The sequence below is a fragment of the Erpetoichthys calabaricus genome, chromosome 1, assembly GCF_900747795.2.
Source record: "Erpetoichthys calabaricus chromosome 1, fErpCal1.3, whole genome shotgun sequence".
In the NCBI taxonomy this organism is placed as follows: domain Eukaryota; kingdom Metazoa; phylum Chordata; class Cladistia; order Polypteriformes; family Polypteridae; genus Erpetoichthys; species Erpetoichthys calabaricus.
In genome coordinates, this window is record NC_041394.2 from 36,818,907 (window position 1) to 36,840,534 (window position 21,628).

General features: G+C 38.0%; 1 protein-coding gene across 2 annotated transcripts in view; it reads right to left on the bottom strand.

Moving 5' to 3' along the window:
• The window catches only part of zmiz2 (zinc finger, MIZ-type containing 2), a 107,759-nt gene that overhangs the window by 60,990 nt on the left and 25,141 nt on the right, over positions 1-21,628 (bottom strand). Inside the window, exon 1 of one of the 2 annotated variants that reach the window (XM_051936266.1) lies at positions 2,984-3,005. The exons of the other annotated variant lie outside the window; for it this stretch is intronic. The gene's annotated coding sequence lies outside the window, so the exon portion shown is untranslated. Of the gene's footprint in view, positions 1-2,983; positions 3,006-21,628 lie in introns of those variants that run through there. 2 annotated transcript variants of the gene reach the window in all.

A 21,628-nucleotide genomic window follows, 5' to 3' on the forward strand; every position in this document is an offset into this window, starting at 1 on the left:
GATGAGTCACTTGACCTTATCTTATTTTCAAGCTTTGTGGTCTAGTGGCTTAGATTTTAGACTATGAACTACAGGGTTTCTGCACCTCTGAAGCACCATGTGAACCTGAAGGGAATCGGGCAATCTATAGTGTTCTCCTAGTACCAAAAAAATGAAAATAACTGTTCAGTTGTTTCAGTCTTGATGAAACAATTAAATAACTACAGTGTAATCTATAGCCATCACAATATTGCAAAGTAAAACAGTGATGCTAAACCAGACCGAAACTGACCAAAGCAGAATGCAGTTTAACAATAAAGAAAATTTCCTAACATTGTACATACATTTTGCATTTATTTCATTTAGAAGAAACTTAAAAGTCAAGGAGTACAGATGCATATGCTCAGCATTTCCATAATTAAAAAGATATTACTTCTGACTTAAAAATTCATTTCAATGAAGACATTGAGACATTCTGGCTCTCTTTGAACAAGTCTGACTGCCAACAGAAAAGCAAGACACCTTCTTCCCTCTCTAAAAACATACTATTGATTAAAAATACAGACATTGTGATTAAAATCCACTAAATCCTTTGCTTATTAAATAACTACCCATAACAGCAGGTCCTGAAAAGAAAGAAGTGCTTATGTCTGTAAGTGAAAATATAGGATGAGAAAAATTGTTAAGTAACTTGTTTTCTTAAATGTGTGTGGTATATATGCTTGTATTCTTACGTAACGCAATAATATATTTAAGCAGAAAATTCTTCCTTATACACAATATTTTGAGTTAACACTCAGTCTTCATTGGTAATTAATTTTGCTTACTTTTCTGTATCAAGAACTTTTACTTTAACTTTTGCCCTTGAGGTGGCTTAAGATAGCATATGCTTGGCCATGTGCAAAAATTGGTGATAATAAACAAAAAAAAACAAAAAAATTATACAAAACTTGCCGAGAAAATGGCACATGTGCTTGCACACCAAAATTTATCCAAGTAATTGCAGTATTACAGTTTAAACACACACACACACACATCTGTATCAGCCTTAAAGTATGAATTCTTCACGTGGGTTGTAAAATTGAAGTTTCTGATGTGTGTTCATCACTATCACTGCATTCATTTCTGGATGTTGCACTCCATACTCATTTCTGCAGGTTGCATAGCTTTATGCAATACACGGCTTGGGAATATATCTGCAAGATTCAAATTGGTGAAATTGAATGTGTCATCTGTGAGCAGTATATAGATTGAAGGATATCATGATGACCCAGTGTATTTGTGATTGATTTGGAATGGTAGTAAAGGGAAAACATGAGACACCTGAAGAGGAGGCTGACATCCCTCTTTACATATCTTTACAGATTACTGAAACAATATGCAGGTGTTGCTTAAACTGGTGTTGATACTTCCCTTGAACACTGTATTAAACTATTACCAATTTTTTTTATAAGATCTGGCAAATATAGAATTGAAGGGGGAGGGGTGGGTTAGAGACGGAGTGTCTAACTAATTTCAGATAAAGAAATGCCAGAGACACCACAACTAGTGCTTCATGCTTCTCAGCTCAGGAAATTCAAGATAATTGCTCTCATCTGGCCAAGAAAAGGATGAAGAGTAATACAAATGTTAGTGGACATGATAGACAACTGCTAAAAGACCCACAAGGCTGTATTTCCAGCTGTAGATTGTACAATTCCTGTAAAGATTGACTAATAAGTCAACCTTTATGAGGAAGTACTTTCAAGAAACTACCTTCTTGGGGCCTCATGTGATGATGGCTGCAGTCTGCAAGCTATTCTGCCTCCCCCTATTCTATGGCCAGTGTGTCTGCTGACAGCAACTTTTACCTGACCAGTTGAGGTGTTACAAAAGTGTATCTTGCTCTGCCCCCAACCCCCTCTACACCCATTAGCCAAAGGGTTGAGAATAAGTTGGGGGCAGGGGAAGTACAGTTAATTTAATTTTCTCTGAAATGCAGGAGCTTCTTTTATCATGCAAGGTTGTGTCTCCTCTACTCCCAAGCCTTTGAGCAGCTCAAAATGCAGTCGTTAAGGTCAGGTCATTTGTCTTGTGTGAGTTTCGGATTAAGTAAGTGCCCAGGAATTACAATTTGAGGTTACACCCAATGATAAAATATTTAAAACACACAGCTGTGCCATTAAAAACTACAGCAGCTGGATGACAGATATCAGATGTTGCATTAACAAAACTGGGTTCATCTGGACTAGGAATTATATGACCAAAACAAAACCTGACATTTTCTTCTTTATATATTATACAGGCTGTGTGTATTTTATTCTAGCTGCTTGCGTTTCCTGACTTGAGGATTTTCTTCCTCCCATCTAAGAATTAAATGAAAGGAGAGCATCGGGAAATAGCATGCCCAGTATTCTAAGAAAACTTGGCACAGATTCAACAGCAGCATACTATTCAGTGGGCACTCAGAGACAAAGATCCATGGGAATTCAAGGAGCTGCAGCATAAAGATTAAAAAAGCAAAGCCTTGTGAGAATGTGGTCTTATCTATACAGGTCAAAGGTGAAAGTTAGATGGTAAGGGGGAGGGGGGCCTTTAGTTTTCTGGCATACCCAATCCAAAACTTCAGCAGCTTGGCTAACAGGCTACATGGAATAAAACAAGTAATTTAAGAAATGTGCTGTCAGTGAGATCAAAGGCCCATGCAGCATTAATTGTTAGTGGGTGCTGATAGCGTGGGGTGGGATGGGGGGTGCAGTTTGGCAGACATCTAATTTCATGCAAGAAACACTAAAAACATTTCATGAACTTCCCAGTTTAAAAATCACCAGAGATGCAGTAAAGCTCACTTCTTCTCTTGTTTAGGCACACACAATTTCACAACCTTCCCACATGCAAATTTGGTCTCCATTGTGAATCAGATATCTAGAATCTACATTACTTTTCACAACTGAAACAAAGCAAAATAGCTGCAGGATATTTTAAGAAGCATACATTTAAAGTTAAACAAAGGTTAAATACTTACTTCTTATGAACCTAACAGCCTTCTTCAGAACTCCACTGGCTCTCAATCACCACAAGAGCTACTGCATGCTGAAGAATTGACTGACTAATCTGGCAGTCACTGAATTTCCCCACACCCCTCTTCCCCACTGTCCTGTCTGACCCCTCCCAGCCAGGCTGTCTCCTCCCCTAAGGGTAATGGCAGCCCCCCCCCCCTCCCATGAGACAGAGTAGTCTATAATTTTATACAGTTTGAAGCCCCAGGTCAGGTACTGATCAGGTCTTTGAATGTGCAAGACAAGCAAATTTCCTAGCATATAAAACGTATAATAATATTGGATTAGATTTTTATACAAAAACAGTTCTCATTACTCTTTACATGACTATTCAAAACACATATGGCCAGTCCAGCTGATGCCACTACACATGATGATGGCAAAGTTAAGCATGAAATCCGTGCTGTAAATACAGTAAAACCACTCTAAGACTGGAACACAAACCTACAGAAGAACCTTGTCCTAAATCCATGTGGCGTGCAGCTAACTATCATGTCTTGGAGAGGACTAAGCCAGTACAGTTCCAAATAATTTCTGGATAAGCTAAAACTTGCTTTTTCCTTATGATTTCTTTAATAAAGACTATTATCCCTGATTCAAGGTCAGAACAGACAAAAATCAATGATAAATGCTACCACTTGTTCACTGATTGTCTAATTTTAAAAGTGCAGAACTCTACAACACAATCCAATGAGAATAATGCACTGTAACATTCACAAACCCGTTTAATCCACATCAGGTGGCAGGAGAATGGAGCAGGTGACAGGAACCAATCCTGGACAGTCCATCAAAGAATAAGGTTGACATTTAATTTAATAAAAGCAAGTAAGTTGCAGTTCCGCTGGATGATTGACAGTGGACTGTGATGCAGTTAGGAAGACAAGGAGTACCTCCAAATCTGATGTGATGGTCGTCCCCCCAAACCAGATAAGGTAAAGTAAGGGATAAGTAGCTGCCCCATATGAAGGAGTTCTAGAACTTCTTGATCTTATTCATGAGTGAAGACAGAAGTAATTTGGAGATTAATGAATTGGTGCAGTGATGCCAAGTTTGCAAACACTGTGCCAGAGCATACAGTGGGGCAAAAAAGTATTTAGTCAGCCACCAATTGTGCAAGTTCTCCAACTTAAAAAGATGAGAGAGGCCTGTAACTTTCATCATAGGTGTACCTCAACTATGACAGACAAAATGAGAAAAAAAAAATCCAGAAAATCACATTGTCTGATTTTAAAGAATTTATTTGCAAATTATGGTGGAAAATAAGTATTTGGTCACCTACAAACAAGCAAGATTTCTGGCTCTCACAGACCTGTAACTTCTTCTGTAAGAGGCTCCTCTGTCCACCACTCGTTACCTGTATTAATGGCACCTGTTTGAACTCGTTATCAATATAAAAGACACCTGTCCACAACCTCAAACAGTCACACTCCAAACTCCACTATGGCCAAGACCAAAGAGCTGTCAAAGAACACCAAAAACAAAATTGTAAACATAAAAGCTCTTTATCAACAAAATTTTGCCGTCTGTATGGAAAAAATTAAGCAAGACCTGGATAGATGTTTTTATTTCAAAACATTCCAATATATATCAATAAATAATTTTTTAAGCAATTAGATTCAACAATAACCCCATTCATTTGGAACTCAAAACACCCACGTATCCGAAGAGCAACCCTACAAAGACCTCAGGCAGAAGGTGGCATGGCTTTACCTAATTTTCAGTTTTATTACTGGGCAGCAAACATACAAGCCATAAAAACCTGGACACAAATAAATGAACACACATAGGCCTGTTCCGCAATAGAAATAAAATCCTGTAGTACTTCTTTATACTCCCTGCTCTGCTCTCCAAAAAATGCAAGTTATCGCAAATATACTAATAACCCAATTGTGCTTTACTCACTTAGAATATGGAACCAAATTAGAAAGCATTTTAAGATGGAAAATCTTTTATCGGTGGCACCTCTGCAAGAAAACCACCTCTTTCAACCCTCGCAAACATATCCAGTTTTTAATACCTGGAAAAGTTTTGGGATTAAAATGCTCAGAGATCTTTATATAGACAACATATTTGCATCTTTTGAACAATTACGTTCAAAATTCAACCTCCCAGCTACACATTTCTTTCACTATCTTCAAATTAGAAATTTTGTTAAACAGAAATTGCCCGATTTTCCCCACCTCACACCCTCCACAATGCTGGAAAAAATACTGCTCAATGCCGAGGAATTAAACACCATTTCTGCATTATATAAAATCCTATTAGAGTCCCTTCCTTTCAAAGTTCCAAGAGGACAATGGGAAGAAGATCTAATCAATATATCAGAAAAGGAGTGGAAGGTAGCAAAGCAGAGAATTCACTCGAGCTCCATATGCGCAAAGCATAGAATTATTCAACTAAAAATTATGTATCGAGCTCATCTGTCTCGCTTAAAACTGTCCAAAATGTTTCCAGGGCAAGATCCAACCTGCGAACGCTGCAACCAAGCTCCTGCCTCACTGGGTCACATGTTCTGGGTCTGCACCAAATTAACATCATTTTGGACAAAAATTTTTAAGTGCCTTTCAGACAGCCTTGGGGTCACAATCCCTCCTATCCCACTAACAGCTGTGTTCGGTGTCCTTCCAGACGGACTTGAAGTGGAAAAGGACAAGCAAACGGTGATTGCATTCACTACACTTTTGGCACGCAGACTCATTCTGTTAAATTGGAAGAATCCTAACTCTCCTCTGATAAGTCAGTGGGAAATCGATGTTTTATATTATTTGAAATTGGAAAAAATCAAATTCTCAGTTAGAGGACCTGTACAAAATTTTTTCAAAACCTGGCAGGATCTGATCAATATTATTTTAGAATAAGAGAAATAACCATTACCGCATTTAATTCCCTTCTCCATCTCTTATTTACATATATATTTATTTCTCCCTATCCTTTGCTTAATGTTGTCTTATTAAAAAGCCCTAAGCAATTCTCCTTTAGCTAAGCTCTCCTTCTCAGGATGTGGGGTTTGATTTGTCTTTAATTTGTTTGGTTATAAATTGATCTATTTGTATGGAATGATTATAATAAAAAAAAAAGAAAATCACATTGTCTGATTTTAAAGAATTTACCTGCAAATTATGGTGGAAAATAAGTATTTGGTCACCTACAAACAAGCAAGATTTCTGGCTCTCACAGACCTGTAAAAGGCTCCTCTGTCCACCACTCGTTACCTGTATTAATGGCACCTGTTTGAACTCGTTATCAATATAAAAAAATCCTCACAAGTGGCACAGTGGTAGTGCTGCTGCTTTGCAGTAAGGAGACTGTGGAAGATTGTGGGTTCGCTTCCCGGTTCCTCCCTGTGTAGACAGCGCTTTGAGTACTGAGAAAACCGCTATAGAAATATAATGAATTATTATTATTATTATTATTATTATTATTATTAAAAGACACCTGTCCACAACCTCAAACTCCACTATGGCCAAGACCAAAAAGCTGTCAAAGGACACCAAAAACAAAATTGTAGACCTGCACCAGGCTGGGAAGACTGAATCTGCAATAGGTAAGCAGCTTGGTGTGAATAAATCAACAGTGGGAGCAATTATTAGAAAATGGAAGACATACAAGACCATTGATAATCTCCCTCGATCTGGGGCTCCACATAAGATCTCACCCCATGGGGTCAAAATGATCACAAGAACGGTGAGCAAAAATCCCAGAACCACACGGGGGGACCTAGTGAATGACCTGCAGAGAGCTGGGACCAAAAGTAACAAAGGCTACCATCAGTAACACACTACACCGCCAGGAACTGAAATCCTGCAGTGCCAGACGTGTCCCCCTGCTTAAGCCAGTACATGTGTAGGCCCGTCTGAAGTTTGCTAGAGAGCATTTGGATGATTCAGAAGAGGATTGGGAGAATGTCATATGGTCAGATGAAACCAAAATAGAACTTTTTGGTAAAAACTCTACTCGTCGTGTTTGGAGGAGAAAGAATGCTGAATTGCATCCAAAGAACACCATACCTACTGTAAAGCATGGGGGTGGAAACATCATGCTTTGGGGCTGTTTTTCTGCAAAGAGACCAGGACAACTGATCCGTGTAAAGGAAAGAATGAATGGGGCCATGTATCGTCAGATTTTGAGTGAAAACCTCCTTCCATCAGCAAGGGCACTGAAGATGAAACGTGGCTGGGTCTTTCAGCATGACAATGATTCCAAACACACCGCCCAGGTAACGAAGGAGTGGCTTCGTAAGAAGCATTTCAAGGTCCTGGAGTGGCCTAGCCAGTCTCCAGATCTCAACCCCATAGAAAATCTTTGGAGGGAGTTGAAAGTCCGTGTTGCCCAGCGACAGCCCCAAAACATCACTGCTCTAGAGGAGATCTGCATGGAGGAATGGGCCAAAATACCAGCAACAGTGTGTGAAAACCTTGTGAAGACTTACAGAAAACGTTTGACCTCTGTCATTGCCAACAAAGGGTATATAACAAAATATTGAGATGAACTTTTGTTATTGACCAAATATTTTTTTTCCCCACCATAATTTGCAAATAAATTCTTCAAAAATCAGACAATGTGATTTTCTGGATTTTTTTTTTCTCATTTTGTCTCTCATAGTTGAGGTATACCTATGATGAAAATTACAGGCCTCTCTCATCTTTTTAAGTGGGAGAACTTGCACAATTGGTGGCTGACTAAATACTTTTTTGCCCCACTGTATAATGGTGAAGCAGAGATAAGCCCTCAGATGAAGATTTCAATTTATTGTTCATTGTATATTTCTGTCCTCACCAACAGTCACAAGCTCTGGCTAATTAACCAAAAGGAGTAAATCACAATTACAAGCAGCCAAAACACTGCTTATGTACAAGGTTCCTGGGCTCACTTTCCATGACAGGGTAAGATGTTTAGTGATACAGTGGTGCCTGGGAGCAGAACTGCTCCTTCTGTAGTTCAAGAAAAGACAGTTAAGGTGGGTTTAGCTTCAAGTGCCTCCCACATGAGATGGCATTAGGCACAGCCCATTAGAAGAAGACTCGGAGGTTGACCCAGGAATGCTGGAAGGATTTTCTCAACTGCTCTAGTGACATCTGAGAATTTCTCATGAAGAGCTGGAACATTCTGCCAAGGATAGCCTTGTCTGTCTAGCTCAGCATGATGCCACCGCAACCCTCACCAGGTAAACAACTTCAACTTTAAAGTGAAGTGAAACAAAATTAAACTTAAACTACTCTCCTTAATACTACTATAATCACACCCATGGCTGCCCTTGTCCTTTTAAAATGTGCAGTTTCCTACGTAAGCAGATTAGTTTGTAACTATTATTCCTTCTTTAGTATAGTAAAGCAGCTTGTTTTGAAGAATTACCTCCTCAGTTTTATGCAGGACAGCTGAAGAGGATATTTACGTTTACAACTCATTAACATTTATTTTTAAGAACTAGGTACCAACATTCAGTACACTGCTTTTAGTTCAATATAATGCATGTGGAAAATTTTAAAATAAAGTGAAAATGATTAAAAGTCTAAGCACCAGATATAAAAATGACTTCAACACAAATCCTATTCAGTGTGAAACAATACATCTAGAAGGGTTAACATCCTCTGTAATGAAGTACACACTGTATATCCAGTTTCAGACTCACTTTGTCTACTTTAGGGGTATGAGGTAATAAAACACAGTAATATGTAAATAACAGAATACAGTCCTTATAAAAACAATTCAAAGAGTAGATTCAGCCACAAATAGTTTTAACATGCAAACGTAAACACACCTTATGTCATTAGCCTGCTGTATGCGATACTAAACTTACCCATGGAGATGCTGCAGCTGAAAGTGAACAACATGAGCAATAAGAATAATGATGATAAGATTTGTTTCTGGATTCATTTTTAAAGAAAAACTATTGTTTTAAGTCTAAGGGAGAGTTGCGGAATATCACAGGGAAATGAATCAGCAATAATGCCAAATTGGACTGGTCTGTAACAAACTGGCAATTCACCCCTTCAGCATTCTTGCCTGGCAATATAACTTTAAATAACCACAAAAATGTTTCATTATTCTATATTGGTAGATGTACATAAATAATTGAAAATGCACAAAGGAATGCACTAACCTGAAATAAATGATGTTGAAACATAGTGGTTCTAACACTACAGTTACACTTTACAAAAATAACAGTAAACATATTTCTTGAGCATGTATTTAAATTAGAACTAATGCTATTAATATGTACACTACATTTATATGTTTATTTGGAAATCTGCTTCTGACCCAATATACTTAAAGACCATGGACAAATACAAAAAGTTAGTGGGTGACCACTATATCAACCAATTACTATGACGAGATGCTAGAAGAACAAATAGGAGAATGCACAGGACTATTACATTTTCCCTCCCACAGCCTCCTTTTGTAATCTCTCTTAATGCTACAATTTCACTAAACTCTTGCCTTCATTGGCCGTATCTCAAAAATAATGCTAAGAATATTATAAATAGTAAAACAATACAAACTAAAAATCAATCTCAAAATATTCAGAATTTCCATTCCACCTTAAATTCAGCTACAAGTAACCAATGAATAAGTAACCAACTTCAGCCTCATCTCAACCTGTGCCAGGATGATTTGTGTAAAGAACACTGGCTGCTGTGTCACCTGATCACACTGTTTCAACACATTTATTGCAAATAGCTGGATTAAAACTAAACTGCCACTTTATTAATCAGTTCCAGTTGCTGGATTGCACACTGCACATTTATTTCTGCTTCGCTTTATCATTGAGCCCTGCAGAGGACCAGGATACTGCCATGTACACAGTGTTGTAATGTAGGTTTTTTTACTTAAAAAATAAGTATTGCTCAGACTTTTTATGTTATTGCTTATGATAGGTGCTGTCATTAAGTGGATATTGGTACAGTATATAAACATTTTACATTCACCTATTGTTTTGTTAACACATTGAGGGTGAACAGGCAACTGCTGAGTGTTAGTACTGTACGTTAGGCTGTGATTTGATACCATTTGTACCTTCATCAGAGATCATACTACTGCATCAGACAGACGCAGACCACAACCATATAATAGCATTGGTCAACAATTTGAGACTGAATCTGAAAGAGTTATTCATTGGAGTGGATTTTCTAAGTGTCCAAAGATTTTTTCCACCCCAAGAACTATAACATGTGATGTACCCCTTTGTGGTGTATAGTGCATGTTTCTTGTTTGAAAACCAAGTCAACACGAATGCCAAAAACTATAAAATCAAATATCAAGCTAGTCATTGAATTTTTAAAGATACAGAACAATATGTCTTGTGAGATTCATCCTTGCCTTGTCATGTGTACTAGGACCAGTCCCCCTCATATGCCACAGTAAAGAGATGAACTGCACGATTCTATTATAAGAGGGCAACTCCTGAAGATGATTCAATGTTTGGCTGGCCTTTGGCATTGACAACAAAAAGAAAATATTGCTATGTTAGAAAAAAATATCATGGAGAATCAAAGAGTAACAGTTTGAGACAGTAGACCTTATAGGGATTAGTTACAGGTCATTTAAATCCATTCTTCATGAACAATTAAACATGAGCACGGTCCATGTATGTTGACTGCCCAGAAATCACCACAGCATCTAATTACCTAGCACAGAGGTTCTCAACCTGTGACACACTTACTGCTGCTTGTATTTGAAGAATTACTAGGTGATATGCGAGGGAGCACCAAAAAAAAAAAAATCTGTCAGCGGCAAGTGTGAGCTGAGAGAGAGAGAGAAAAAGAGAGAAACAGCTGCCTTAGTTGCAGTTACACATCAAGATGTCCTACTGAGGACTGAATTTCGGCACGGGACTGGGGATGTCCATTAATTAAAAATGCTCCATGGTTTAACTTTTTAAAGTGGGAGCATCTTACTACACTTTCATGGGAAAAAAAAAAAGATTTTCATTATTGCCTCTTTAATGCCATGATATAATCTGAAATAAAAATATATGATCTGTGCACATTATACGTGTGAGATGTTGTAAACATCATGTCAGTTGAGCAAGTTTAGCGAGTGGAGAGATAATTTGCTTTTTAATACAGTACTATACACTGACATGAGAAAAACAGAATTATTGCATTTATCCTTGGTTATACTTGTCAGTCCTATTATTCACTTTTTGACTGGCATATCTTGTTGAGGATCACCAGGAGTCAGTGCCTATCCTGGTTGCAAGTGAGCATAACACAGGATTCAATTTTGAATGGGGTGCCAACCTCACACATATCTAAGTATACATTATTCCAAAATAAAATTATTTAGTGTTTCAGAATTTTCACATTGGCCGCATGTTTGTTAATGTTTTGAAGAACAAGGCAAATCTCTCCACTTATACAACACGTAATATGTTAAAGAAAGCTCTGAGGCTAAGGATCTGTGCTGGTATCCAGAAGGTTGCCGGTTCGAATGACCGTCACTGCCAAAAGAGAGCCTACTCTGCTGGGCCTTTGAGCAAGACCCTTAACCTGTAATTGGTCCAGGGGCAGTGTACAATGGTTGACCCTGCACTCTAACCCCAAGGGGTATGTGAAAACTAACAAATTCCTAATACAAGAAATTGTATAAGGCAAAATAAAGACCCAAAAAAAACAAAACACATAATCTCAAGAGACAAGCAACTGGTGTGACTACTGAAATGTCATACTTGATTGCAAAAAAAAAAAAAATCAGAAACAACTACATTTGCACCACTCATGTAAGTAAAGTTTATTAGTACCACAAGTAAAATTTGAATAAAGCACACGACAAACATTTGAATGGTACAGCAGTTACATTTCCAGTTAGGACTAATTTCTGTACTTGCAGTTAGTCCAAATATTTGAATGGTACAGCAGTTACATTTCCAGTTAGGACTAATTTCTGTACTTGCAGTTAGTCCAATGCAATAACTAATTCTGTATTACTACACAGGCAAAAACAATAGTGAAGTTGGATCATTTATGTGAAGTAGATGAAAACAGCAGAATACCTGCAGTTTTTTGGGAATTTTGAAATAGTAATCTTAAAATGAACAAGTTTGATTTCATAAAGGTAGGCTTAAAGTTGTAACAAATTTGAAAAGGAGAAAAAGATTAGCAAACTTAAAGCATCAGGTATGACATCTGAATTAAACTGGCTTGTCCATTAACATCTTACTCTTCATATGAAGACAGAAAATGTCATAAACCTGAAAAAAACATTTTCTGACAAACCTAATTTAGAAAGCATGCCCATAAGTCTTGTCACGGATGAGCAGGGACACTGCCCGGCCGGGACGCCTGGACAGTCCCCGAGTTGGACGATACTTCTCCTCGGCCACGAGAGGGCAGCCGCCCGGGCCTAATTGGGGGCCACAGGAATGGAGCCAGAACACTCACCACTGTGAGAAGACGTGGCCACCGCCAGGGGGCGCCCGGATAGTTAGGGAGTCCTGGATGGCAGCACTTCCGCCACACCAGGAAGTGCTGCCGGAAGTAATCCCAAGGGCACCCGGTGTGCTTCCAGGTGCTCTCCTGACACTTCCGCCACACCAGGAAGGGATGTCAGGGGGAGCACCTGGGGCTCATCCGGGTCATAATAAAAGGGGCCGCCTCCCTCCACTAGCCGAGCCAGAGTTGGGAGGAAGAAGACAAAGCTTGTGAGGAGGGCGAGAGGAGGTCGAAGGTGAAAGAGAAGAAGAAGAGAAAGAAGAAGAAGAAGAGAGAAAGAGAATGAAGAGGGTTGGAGGCATTGTGGTGCTGTAGGAAAATAAAAGGAATTGTGTTTTGGACATCCTGGTGTCGGTCTGTCTGTGTCTGGGGGTATGCTTTTCACAGTCTGTAAAAGCAGCTTTAAAGAGTTTGGGTAAATTAAAATATTCTGAATTATTTTTATATTTACTAATTCACATGACAATAACGTTTGATTTTTGAGTGTTGGTTTTAAGCAGTATCTATTTTTCAGGACAAAAAATGAAAGTGAATAAATTTAATATGTCCACATAAGGTAAATCATGGTATGCATAAAGAATTATGTTATTATTTTTGATTACCTGATGACATTCGTCAAATAAAATGCCCAAAAATTTGTGATTACCCTTGGGGGAAATCATGACCTGTAGTTTTATCTAATAATAGTTCAGTAATTAACAATTGAAGACCAGAAAAAATAGTCATACTATGGAATATTTAAATTCCTGGGGATGGTATGTCAAGACAAAAGGTTCTCCAATGAGACTCTCAAAAGCTGCTGAATTCAAGCTGGGAGAATTTTAGAAATTTTGCTTTCATGATAGGGGATGAAACTTAAAAACACGCCAGACCTGGGAAGGTCAGTTTAGTTTTTTTTTTTTGTTTTTTTTAATTGCTTTGAAGGCACATTAATTACAGTCCTGAAGAGGCCCTCATAACTTACCGATGTTAGAAGGATATGCTTTGGCATTTAAGGCAGTCAGTGGTGAAAAGTGCCAAGGATCACACTGCATGGGTTGCAAAGGCTGCTCTCTAAAAATGTGGATTCGAAGAGATTCCAAACCCACCCTAGTCTCTGGATCTGGCACACTGTGATTATCATCTGTTCTCAAGTGCGAAGAGTTACCTCCTTGGGACATGCTATGTTTATGATGAAGACTTCACAAGTCAGTTCAGCAATAGAAGAGTGGTTGTCCATTAAAGGCAAAATGTTTTATCTAGTTGACACAGAAAAGATTTGCAAATGTTACAACAAGTATATTGCTGCTCATGGGGATGTGTTCAACAGTCAAACCTATTTGGTTTTGCTGGCACATCATATAAGGGTAGGCTTAAAATGTCTTGATCACCCATTAAACTCGTATCATGATGCCCACACCCCAGTGTACAGTGTACCCCTTGGCAGTCTGGACTCTGAACTCTGTACTGCCCCTCCCCACCACTCTCAGATCTGCTCCTAGTAGCTTATTTATATGAAGGACATTTGTTAGACGTGTTAATACTGTCATTTTTTATTATTAGTCGTTGATTTTATTTATTACCATCTATTTCAGATTATCACTTACCATTACTTCCATTCATTATTTATTTAGCCATTTATATTATAGTACCTGTCTTGCACTTGTCCTCTGTTTATGTATATGTTGCACCGCAGTCCTTTGGAATGTTATTTCGTGCCATATTCTGCAATACTGAGAGTGGATTGTAAGTCAATAAAGCCACTTGACCTGTTGAAATGCTATCATCAGCATCTGATCTGGACCCAGTTCTGCTGTCTAAATACCCTTAAATAATCCTTTTATAACAACTGATTTGCTTCCGGTTATTTATTATTTCTTTTAAATTCCCCTTCTTTCATTTTTTAGCTAGTAATGTCTGCCTGGGCCACATTATAAATGATAAGCTACTAAAAGCCAACAAAATAAAAGTGAAAACTACAGAATGTACACATGCATAATGAGAATTTATCTCCAGCCAGCTAACTCCAGCAGTGCTGGCCTCCACTGATAAAAGACAAAAAGGAAGCACACTTATTTAAAGGGTTCTTCTGTATCCTAGCCAGAAGCTCAAAACATTAAGATGTGCAGATGCTATGTATGGAGCTATGTACTGAGCTGCACATACATAACCTTTTCAAGGAAAATGCTGCAAGCAAGGCAGTATCAAAGACAAATATGCTTCTGATAATGCATTTTGCTGAGACAACACCTATAGTAGATTTATAGGAGTGGATGATCACCTGTTAACATGAGTTGTGAGAAGGAACCCTGAAAATTATTATTCTCAGATTGAGTTTAAAGGAATACCAATAGCTGCTATCCTTACATTCACTACTTGGCTTGTCAATCATTTGCCTAATATTTACAGGTGTTAGCCTATAACAGAACCGGGCACTTAGTCACATGCTTTTTCCACATCACCTACTGCTTTAGTTCATGGCAAATGTGTTTGTATAAACTCATTGGCACCCATTTGTCCTTTGCAGATACTGGCTAAAATCCATCCTTTTGGTCTGTCAAGTAAGCACACTGAACAAATGACTATAACTTTTAAAGAAACACAAAGGCACAAACCACCAGGAGCTGCTGCTTTCTAGACCTAATCAGGTCTTTTTAGTTTTAAATAACCGTGATAATTTTACACATTAGTCTTCACCTTTGCACTTTGTTTTACCTGTGCTATATACTATTTTGTTTACACCTCATGCAGTACAAATGGTTTATAGCTTGTGTGGCATTCATCGTCTTCATCCACCTATCCCTAAGTCATGTTAGCTTATTTATATTATTAAAAAAAACACCATCAAATTCAGGGTTATGGGGTGTAGATGGAATTCTTTCAAGGCATCACTGATAGCAAGATCTGAACTAACCATGGATGTGTGCTCGTCCATGATAATCACAGCAGAACCAGACTACCTAAAAAAAGTTTCATACAAACTCCAATATGATTAGGCATAGGATAAGATCCCAAAATGCTGGACCCTACAGACAGAAGCATTAACCACTGTACTATAGTTCAGTTAAACAAATAAGTGCATATATTCAGTGTTTTGACTTTGAATGGCAGTTCTTGCCCGAGTGCTGTTCCCATGTGTGCAACCTGCTTGTTACAAATTGGAATATAAAAACAGTGTAACTCAGAAAAGATCAGGAAAAAAACAATTAACTCCTAAGTTCCTACAACTCTGTTTATGTCCTATTAGTCCATCCTTTCATTGACAAACTTGCTTCATCTGATTTATATTATTTGATAAATGCTTTATTGTCACCATGTACAGTACTTCTCCTGCTACTTCTTCTAAAGCCTGCTTATTTGACTCAAACTTTATGTGAAATGCACACATAGATGTGCAGCCCAACTCTGTAGAATTTTTCTGTAAAGTCAAGTCCCACGTTTTGTGCACTTTAGATCAATTGAATCAACCGATTCTGTATTTATTTTCTTAGCAGTGGGACATGCGGACCTCTGGTCCTCAAATAAAAGAAACTGGAAAAAAAAGCCAGAAGTTGTGCAATTTGGAAGGACAAAGTAAAAAAAATGTTTTATTCCAAAAAAGAAAATGGCATGGAAAACAGAAACAGGAAGCAATTTATACCAGATAGAAAGTTTACATGACTTTTCTTTGATGAGAAGTGTGTAAGTAAAATCCTGATTTTAATGTCTTCATATACTGTATACAGACTCTTGAAAATAGAATATACACATGTCCATGACAAAAAAATAGGTAAATCCAGGAAGATGCCAATGTTGTTGAATGTTCAAGTCTACAGCTTTATAATTGAGCCTTGAGCTTTTTTATTGATGGTCATTGCAAAGGGTAGCCAAATGGGGAATGTTCAGCATTGAATTTAAAAAGGAACTGTGTGGTCCTCAGTGCAGAGATCCTTGCAAGGTAAAAACAGCCTTTAACCAATGAAGGATCCGATGATGACCCCCACTTTAGTCATGTTTTGAAGAGGAATTGTGACCACACATCTGGTGTCATTGGCTATTCTTTTATTGCCATTAAGGTTTGTAAGAACCATGGTGATGGTTACTTTTTTTAGAGTTAGCTTGTGAGATGATAGTCTAGAAGGTGTCAAAGAGTTAATGAACTCAGTGGGGAAGTTAAATTATTAATTGGCATCTTCAGAAGTAATACTGACTGGACTGAAGAACATCTTTAGTTCACCTTCCATGAGGTTGCATATGATGTGCTTTTTTCGGCAAAGGATGATGATGTTTTTGATGTAACAAATCAAATCATGTTCAATAGACAAATCAAATGCATAAAAGTAGCTGATCATCTGCCTCCTTAGTATATTCAGGGATGCATTTTTCAGGAATGAGCACAGCGCTATCATTATTTTGAATAGTAGTGTTGACTGCACCACTTCCCATAATTGCAGTTGTTTAGTAGCAGCTCCCATGTTTTTAATCAATCAAAACCTGATAACCTGATTGAAAAAAGGATTACTTTTAATGCGGGCTTCAGTAATGGAGACTCTATTTCCATGGGGACAACAGCTAAGACTTGTCTAAAGTTATCACCAAGTATGACAGCTTTGCTGCTGAAAGGTACATATACGAGATGTCTTGTAAAGCCTTATCCACAAATGTCAAAACTACATTTGAGGGCATTGAAACCTCATCAGTAATAATTAAGTGGGCATCTTGGAGAGTTGTATTTTTGTGGTGTTACAGCAGTTAATTTTTTTCCACATGATATAAGTCTGTGTATCAAGAAATAGTAGAGAAAGGTTTTTACTGGTGCTGCCAGGTCATGTAAATTAAATATTTTCAGTTCACCTCTATCAGTACAGCGTAAAATAGCCAGTCTGTTTAATGCAGGTTATCATGGTCGGAGCGTTTCTTTTCCTATCAGGTATGTAGCATGAATGTACGTTGGAAAAGGTAGTATATGCAACATTCACAAAATGCAGCACTCCTAGTCAATCCACCAAGGTTTTTCCAATAGTTTCCTGTGCCTGAGGTTGTTTTCATGTCATACCAGAGGCGTGCAAACTTGGCTGTAGTTGCAGTGTCAGCAATGATGCACATTGCGCACCACTGATCTTTCCTGTCAATGATGCATTGGGCAATGCATGTTGTGTTGAAGCCATAAAACTTTATACTGTGGGCCACACCTTCAGTTCATAGGTGGCATCAGTGTTGGACAGTGGTGTGTTCAGTTAGCCATAGTTGTTGTATCAGATATGTGGCACATTGAAAAGGCCAGCGCCATACATAGCTATGTATTTCCTGTCAAAGTAGAGACTTGTGCCTGCCTTGAGAGGGACTTAAAGCCCAACTAGGTTTTAACCCCAACTGTCCCAATTCATGGGTTGCGCTGCGTGTGTCACAGCATAAGCTGTCGACCGAGACCAAGATTGACCTACAAAGGCCAGGGGTGCATGAGTTTGTGTGTGACAGATATCTCTTACCATCTTATATACAGATTAAGTTTTCTCAATCAGGTTTTAATCATTTCAGCTCTTCTGTGCTGTTCATAAACTACTACTCCTATATAGTCAAATGTTTCCTCTTTCTGCAAGTTTGTATTCCATTATTTCATTATGATTTGTTATTTATTCAAATTAATTATTGGTTTTTCACTGCCTTCCTGTGGGCACTGTAAATATTTTGTCATGGCGAGTTCTGCTACAACCACTATAAAAAGACTAAATAGCTGAAGCATGTATAGCAATTACTATGGTATGATGGCGACCCTCAAACGTTTTAGAGGCCAAGCAACCCTCCTTGGTTATCATACAGTACATATTGTAAGAACATTCTCCCTTTGTCAGTGTGTGACAATTTCCATTCCTATATTTGCATTCAAATTGAAGATAAACCTCCTTAGCCCTCACAAATGTGCAATTACATCCAGTTTACCCTTTATTGTCTCTTTCTTTCCTAAATGGGTTTAATACAATGTACTAAATACCAGAAAATATACATGTAATATGGCATTGTCCTGTTTATTTATCCAGATTATTCATGGATTACATTTACTTATTGAGACGAAAGACCCCCCATGATTGTTTTGCACCCTGTGCAGGGCTGTCTCCTGCGTTGCCTGCAGGTCCCTGAAATTGCTTAACTATTTATAATATATTTTCAGTACTACTTAATCTGTCTCCAAACCTCAAGTACACCTGGAGCACATCAAGGTGAGGAGACTCACTCAGGGTCAATGTTAGTAACCAATCATGGATGGTTTGTCAGCCCATTACAGGGACTTTATGAATATAACAGCTGTTTAATGTAAGACCATTTTATATGCATTTTGCATTTTATAGGTGACTTGTGAAAAAAATTATTAATAAATTGCTGCATAAAGGTGAGGTGGCACAGTGGTAGCGTTGCTGCCTCACAGTTAGGAGACCTGGGTTCGCTTCCCGGGTCCTCTGTGTGTGGGGTTTGCATGTTCTCCCCGTGTCTGCATGGGTTTCCTCCAGGTGCTCTGGTTTCCTCCCACAGTCCAAAGACATGCAGGTTAGGTGCACTGGCGATCCTCAACTGTCCCTAGTATGTGCTTGGTGTGTGGTTGTGTGTGTGTGTGCCCTGCCCGGGTTTGTTCCTGCCTTGTGCCCTGTGTTGGCTGCGATTGGCTACAGCAGACCCCCATGACCCTGTGTTAGAATAAAGCGGGTTGGACAATGACTGACTGACTGCATAGAGGTGACTGACTGAATCAATTATGATACCATGTTTAAATCTGCTTCACTGTATGTGAAGTAGTCAAACTGCATGCCGTCATTATCCAGCTATGCATTTATATTTATCTTGCAACTACTTAAAACTATCCAATGCAGTTAGGAGGTTATGTCACAGAAAGATGTGTGCAATTTTGTCTTCCTGTCACAAGAAGGGCAAAGGGCAGAATCACTCTAACTAAAACTCCCAGGTGAGATAAACTTAGTGGGCCAGCGGCAGTGTTTGCTTTGTGTCTCTGCTTGTTTACTATGTTTGAGAACAGCTGTGCCCGAGAATGGACCTGTGAAACAGAAGTGTGCCATGGCAACCAGGGTAACCCTTTTTGTTATTTCCTTACACAACATTTCCTGGTCTTACTTGCATTGACTAGTCTCCATCTGTACATGCTACAAAGAAATGAGACCAGATGCACATTAGCGAGTGGTAACAGGGAGAGCTCTTCATGGCTGGAGAAACATCAAAGCAGGATACAGCAGGGCTTGTGGTTTACCTAAATGCTTAATATAAATAATGGAGCTATAAACATGTAAGAATGAATATAAATCATTTTAGATACCAAATATAGTATTATTGAACCATCTATCAAAAGTTTCATTTCCACAGGTAAATAAGGTATACATTTAGCCAAGCACAGCACTTCCTTGGTTTTGCTGAACATGAAGCTTTGTCAGCATTTTTCCACTGTGGATTGCAGGCCTTTTTTGGCAGAAAAATGTCTACCTTGGTACTAATCAGTTTATTGACCTGGAAACAATACACAGAATTCCAAGAGGCCGAAGCTCTTACTGCTAAATTATAATTGTACAACTAAAAAAAATAGATAGATCTGGGATAAACCAATGACTAGAGTACTGTGTTATGATATTGCCTAGTAAATTCTGTGGTTGTGATTGAATTGGGATCATGGTGGTTTTTATCCTGTCACTGTTAGGTTGCAAGCACTTAAATTAGAATTTGTAATATTCTAAAGCAAGTGAAAAAAGTACAGCCTAATACTGGTAGAATGACAAAGGTTTACAAAGCTGAGAAAGAAATGCGAGACTTGCTAATCAACCTACTGCGTATTTAATAGTAGGTTTCACAATAAGAAAAATTAAAAACAGACTAAAAATAATTCAAACATGTACACACATGCTGCACAGTTATAATTTTGTATTCATATTGACTTTTTTATTAGGATGTCTGTTTAAGTTTATTTGAGTGCAACAGTAAAAATCTTTCTAAGGGGATTTAGAAGAGGTCATACTCCAACTGATGGTAGTGTGGGGTTACTGTGGAAATAGTGGCATTATGTTGTTGGGGTTCACATTACTCAGGATTTCTAATGGCCCATCAACATCTTGTCTCTTGTTAAGAAAGTTTAGCACCACCTTCACATTTGAGGAGGCTCAGAAAGTCAGCCGGATACTGTGGATTCTTTCCACCTTTATTTATGTACATAAAAATAAAGTCTGATTAGTCATGTAAGAAACCTTGAAAACAGCAAAACAAAGGCTGTTTAACATCCATCCATCCATTATCCAACCCCCTATATCCTAACACAGGGTCACGGGGGTCTGCTGGAGCCAATCCTAGCCAACACAGGGCTCAAGACAGGAAACAAACCCCGGGCAGGGCGCCAGCCCACCACAGGGTGGGCTGTTTAACAGATGTTCTGAAATAAAGGATTTGTGTAAAACTTACAAGTTCACTTCACACAGAAACGTTTAAAGTTGAGACAAATTATTTAAAAAAAAAAATCTTACAATAGCAAATATTACAAACCTAACTTTAAAAATATATTATTATAAAAAACAGCTTTAAAAGAGTTGGTTTAAATGGAGATATCTGGAATTCTCAGAATTCACTATTTCAACAATACATATATAATAATGTTTGAAGTTTAATATTCAGTGTGGATTTTAAACAGTAGTTTTTGGTTACTGGACAGAAAATGTCAGAATGAATTTAACATGTGCATACTATATTAAGATACATCAGGTAGTTCATGATACATACATATTTTTTTTTATAAGTACTACTAAAATTCAAGCCCTGAACTGTATTTTGATATTTACGAATGCCAGTACTAGTTTATTTAAGTGATAGTTGGGTAACTACTTGATGGATTACAGCAAAAGGCACAATATTGTTCACTTCAATAAATGGAGGAACTTTAATTAAAAGCTTTGAATGGGATTTCTGTTTTTGCAGTGGTATAGATATACAGATAGGACTTTATCTCTCGCTCTACTGAACGGTATCGAGTATGATAAATTTTCACTGGTGTTGGTTTTGAATACAAAAATTCTGATATTGTGATATCCCTAGTACCAACAGAGTCACTCAAGGTTTTTACCTCCAGACTATTAAACTATCAAGTTACATAAAATCTTCTGCTTGACCTGTGACCAAGATTCCATTATTTGTTTTACATGGTACATGTTGTATTATTAAGCTTGATATTTATTTATTTAA